This window comes from Apodemus sylvaticus, chromosome 1, assembly GCF_947179515.1.
Source record: "Apodemus sylvaticus chromosome 1, mApoSyl1.1, whole genome shotgun sequence".
Classification (NCBI taxonomy): Eukaryota; Metazoa; Chordata; class Mammalia; order Rodentia; family Muridae; genus Apodemus; species Apodemus sylvaticus.
Window position 1 is genome coordinate 152346125 of NC_067472.1, and position 5292 is coordinate 152351416.

Below are 5292 nucleotides of genomic sequence, written 5' to 3' on the forward strand. Positions count from 1 at the left end.
GGATCGATGATGATTCCCAGTCAAACATTCCTTGGAAAAGATGAACAAAATGAGTGAAAACTCAGTACCGCAACTCTCATCGAAACTGAGGTCTGGCACCTGGGGTCCTCCAGGCCCTATGGGCACCAGAAACAGGCAGGCCAAGCACCCCTTTGCCCTTGCTTCCTCGGGCTTTAGCCAGACACACTAAAATTGGGTATGTGCTTGTCCTACTCCTCAGGAAACCATGGCCGAGGCCATGGCAGGCCCTTTTGTTCTTGTGGCTTGCTCCGGTAAATTTTGATGACATTCTTGGCAGGGACTTAGAAGGTAGAGCCGCTTGCTCAAGGAGTGTTGTGCAGCCCTAAAGGACACTGGAATTTGAAGCAGAAGGAATAGGTTTGGCACCAAAGTTTGGCTCTTCATTTGGGTTTGAGGCTTTTCTGAAATGCTGACATGAATGATAACACACTTGTGTTGCCAGGCAGAGAGACAATGGAGTGCAGGCTGCAGGAGAAGTGTAGCCTGATTGAGTAGCATAGCTTGGGCACTTTTATAGACTGTGGAAGATTAAAGTGGACAAGAGGGGACTTTGTGGCCTGAAGTCTGCAAGATTCCCACGCAAATAGCTTAGAAATATAGCAAGGTTGATCAATTAGAGATGATGCTAGACATGTCTCCTGGAAGGTTCCACCTGATTGACACAATTCCTTATGTCCCTGGATTCATGAGCCGTTGGTGGACTCAAGTCAAAGCATGAGATTTGCAGACCTGTGACTGAAATTGATGTGTGGAGGGAGATTGGGCAGGAACCTCCACATTTAATGAATGCATTTGTCTTAAATAGTGTGGTGGAGATATCCGTTAAATCGGGTGTTTGAGATATCCCTTGATATCTTTCCACATTGTTCCAGGCCTCCTTCACAATGGCAAAGTTACAGATCCTTGAGATCTGCTCACAATGGTAGGCTTATGAGAAAATACCGGAACCATCTTCCTTCAAAACTACAAACTCATGGATCATGGGACTATTATATTTTCTGAGATAGTGATTTAAATCTACCTTAAAGCCAATTGCTAGCTGTTCATAGGAGGAAATGCTCAATGGGTCTCAGGATATCCTTGAAACCTATCTTGAGACCAATGTTCATTGGCACTTTCAAAGAAAAACTGGAATTTTTAAATGGAGGTTGCATAGTTGATTAAATTTATGGCCATGAGTCAATTTGCACCATGGATTAGAGGATCTAAGTCCCAATGTGGCATGCCTCTGTAGGTGCTACTGAGGGGTTTGTCATGATAATTCTTTTCAGCAAGGAAAAATCATTGCATAGCAGATAAACTATGGTGGTCCCATGAAAGACGAACTATTCACAAGAGACAAAAGAGAAGACAAAAGATGGACCAAAGAGGCATGAAACCACCACTGAGAGCTTATCAAGGAAAGTGAGAGAGCCACACAGAAACACACACAAAGAAACACAGAAAAACACCCCCCCACAAGCCCCCACATACGCACCTCTATACACACACACTCATAACATACACACACCAAGAGACAGAGACAAAGACGGAGAGAGAGCTAGAGAAAAATATTGAGAGAGAGATACAGAGAGTCAGAGATATATGTTGTTCCAGGGCCAGTAAAGCCTGCTACTTATGAGCTTGAAAGCAGATTCAGTTTACTTGTTTGATTTCTGCCTCATTCCAGTAGCCAGTTGAAGAAGTCAGAGAAGGATAAGAGCCATGATGGAAGATACTTATGTGGACCAGATCAACATCCCTGAAAGGACATATTTGTGGTGAACTGCCCCAGAGCTGACTCCACATTCTCACCTTTTATACTGAAGCAGAAGTGTGATTGCCCATGTTAGTGCAATTTTCTTGCTACATGCTGTATCATGTGCCCTGAATTTCTTGTTAATATAGTAGAGAACTGTTGTCCAGTAGGTTGGTGTTCAGGTCATCTTGGAATTTGCGGTTCATCAGTGGAGCAGCTCACATTTCATCCTTAAGGCCTTGGATGGAGGTGAAGGCCTAGCAAGCACTTGATAACAAAGGGCGTGCTATGTCCCCAGCCGAGGTCAGAGTGGACACATAGCCCCTATGTGTATGGAGGAAGCCTACAGTTTGACAAGAGCAGGAGTGTTATGGGTGTCTGTAAAATCTGACAAGCCCAAAGGACTCAGTAAGCTTATCTTCATTCTTGCTTTGCATGGGACCCACTAAAATGGCGGCATGTGCTCTTGCTGTCTTCACAGGGTGGAATTCCTTTCCAGCCAGGGCCTGTGGTGACACTCAGAAGAAATGAACACACCAACATTGGTTGACTGGTCATGGCACCGCACTGATCATCCGATGAACTGGCTAACTGTTGCTGCCTTGCTCAAGGGTACCTTAGAGAAAAGGTAAGGAACACATGAATTTGCTCCAGGAACTCAATGTGCTCAGGTCTTGGTAGAGCTGTGAGGAACGGTACGGTTTGTGCCCTGTGCTTTAGGGACACGAAGCAGGATTAGGGCCTCTGGTTCTCCCTTGTTTGGAGCTTAGGCCGATTGATTGATTCCTAGAAATGAATGGGCAATGTCCGGCAGTTCCTTGCTCTCCCAACACCCAAGCACTCCAGAGTACCCACAAGGTCTTTGTGAAAGGCACTGCAGAGTACTTGGATCGATGATGATTCCCAGTCAAACATTCCTTGGAAAAGCTGAACAAAATGAGTGAAAACTCAGTACCGCAACTCTCATCGAAACTGAGGTCCGGCACCTGTGGTCCTCCAGGTCCTATGGGCATCAGAAACAGGCAGGCCAAGCACCCCTTTGCACTTGCTTCCTCGGGCTTTAGCCAGACACACTAAAAATGGGTATGTGTTTGTCCTACCCCTCAGGAAACCATGGCCGAGGCCATGGCAGGCCCTTTTGTTCTTGTGGTTTCCTCCCGTAGATTTTGATGACATTCTTGGCAGGGACTTAGAAGGTAGAGCCGCTTGCTCTAGGAGTGTTGTGCAGCCCTAAAGGACACTGGAATTTGAAGCAGAAGGAATAGGTTTGGCACCAAAGTTTGGCTCTTCATATGGGTTTGAGGCTTTTCTGAAATGCTGACATGAATGATAACACACTTGTGTTGCCAGGCAGAGAGACAATGGAGTGCAGGCTGCAGGAGAAGTGTAGCCTGATTGAGTAGCATAGCTTGGGCACTTTTATAGACTGTGGAAGATTAAAGTGGACAAGAGGGGACTGTGTGGCCTGAAGTCTGCAAGATTCCCACGCAAATAGCTTAGAAATATAGCAAGGTTGATCAATTAGAGATGATGCTAGACATGTCTCCTGGAAGGTTCCACCTGATTGACACAATTCCTTATGTCCCTGGATTCATGAGCCGTTGGTGGACTCAAGTCAAAGCATGAGATTTGCAGACCTGTGACTGAACTTGATGTGTGGAGGGAGATTGGGCAGGAACCTCCACATTTAATGAATGCATTTGTCTTAAATAGTGTGGTGGAGATATCCTTTAAATCGTGTGTTTGAGATATCCCTTGATATCTTTCCACATTGTTCCAGGCCTCCTTCACAATGTCAAAGTTACAGATCCTTGAGATCTGCTCACAATGGTAGGCTTATGAGAAAATACCGGAACGATCTTCCTTCAAAACCACAAATTCATGGATCATGGTACTATTATATTTTCTGAGATAGTGATTTAAATCTACCTTAAAGCCAATTGCTAGCTGTTCATAGGAGGAAATGCTCAATGGGTCTCAGGATATCCTTGAAACCTAGCTTGAAACCAATGTTCATTGGCACTTTCAAAGAAATACTGGAATTTTTAAATGGAGGTTGCATAGTTGATTAAATTTATGGCCATGAGTCAATTTGCACCATGGATTAGAGGATCTAAGTCCCAATGTGGCATGCCTCTGTTGGTGCTACTGAGGGGTTTGTCATGATAATTCTTTTCAGCAAGGAAAAATCATTGCATAGCAGATAAACTATCGTGGTCCCATGAAAGACGAACTATTCACAAGAGACAAATAGAAGACAAAAGATGGACCAAAGAGGCATGAAACCACCACTGAGAGCTTATCAAGGAAAGTGAGAGAGCCAAACAGAAACACACACAAAGAAACACAGACAAACACCCCCCCCCACAAACCCCCACATACGCACCTCTATACACACACACTCATAACATACACACACCAAGAGACAGAGACAAAGACGGAGAGAGAGCTAGAGAAAAATATTGAGAGAGAGATACAGAGAGTCAGAGAGATATGTTGTTCCAGGGCCAGTAAAGCCTGCTACTTATGAGCATGAAAGCAGAATCAGTTTACTTGTTTGATTTCTGCCTCATTCCAGTAGCCAGTTGAAGAAGTCAGAGTAGGATAAGAGCCATGATGGAAGATACTTATGTGGACCAGATCGACATCCCTGAAAGGACATATTTGTGGTGAACTTCCCCAGAGCCGATTCCACATTCTCACCTTTTATACTGAACCAGAAGTGTGATTGCCCATGTTAGTGCAATTTTCTTGCTACATGCTGTATCATGTGCCCTGAATTTCTTGTTAATATAGTAGAGAACTGTTGTCGAGTAGGTTGGTGTTCAGGTCATCTTGGAATTTGCGGTTCATCAGTGGAGCAGCTCACATTTCATCCTTAAGGCCTTGGATGGAGGTGAAGGCCCAGCAAGCACTTGATAACAAAGGGCGTGCTATGTCCCCAGCCGAGGTCAGAGTGGACACATAGCCCCTATGTGTATGGAGGAAGCTTAAAGTTTGACAAGAGCAGGAGTGTTATGGGTGTCTGTAAAATCTGACAATCCCAAAGGACTCAGTAAGCTCATCTTCATTCTTACTTTGCATGGGTCCCACTATAATGGCGGCATGTGCTCTTGCTGTCTTCACAGGGTGGCATTTCTTTCCAGCAAGGGCCCGTGGTGACACTCAGAAGAAATGAACACACCAACATTGGTTGACTGGTCATGGCACCGCATTGATCATCCGATGAACTGGCTAACTGTTGCTGCCTTGCTCAAGGGTACCTTAGAGAAAAGGTAAGGAACACATGAATTTGCTCCAGAACTCAATGTGCTCAGGTCTTGGTAGAGCTGTGAGGAACTGTACGGTTTGTGCACTGTGCTTTAGGGACACGAAGCAGGATTAGGGCCTCTGGTTCTCCCTTGTTTGGAGCTTAGGCCGATTGATTGATCCCTAGAAATGAATGGGCAATGGCCGGCAGTTCCTTGCTCTCCCAACACCCAAGCACTCCAGAGTACCCACAAGGTCTTTGTGAAAGGCACTGCAGAGTGCTT

The 5292-nt window shown here is 45.2% G+C and overlaps 2 non-coding genes across 2 annotated transcripts; both read left to right on the top strand.

The window, feature by feature from the left end:
* Positions 1 to 94, top strand: LOC127676446 (small nucleolar RNA SNORD116). Its single transcript, XR_007975924.1, has one exon. It is a non-coding gene; the product is annotated as a small nucleolar RNA SNORD116 (small nucleolar RNA).
* A 2552-nt stretch (positions 95 to 2646) lies between these two features.
* On the top strand, positions 2647 to 2740 carry LOC127677063 (small nucleolar RNA SNORD116). Its single transcript, XR_007976466.1, has one exon. It is a non-coding gene; the product is annotated as a small nucleolar RNA SNORD116 (small nucleolar RNA).
* The last annotated feature ends 2552 nt before the right edge of the window (positions 2741 to 5292 follow it).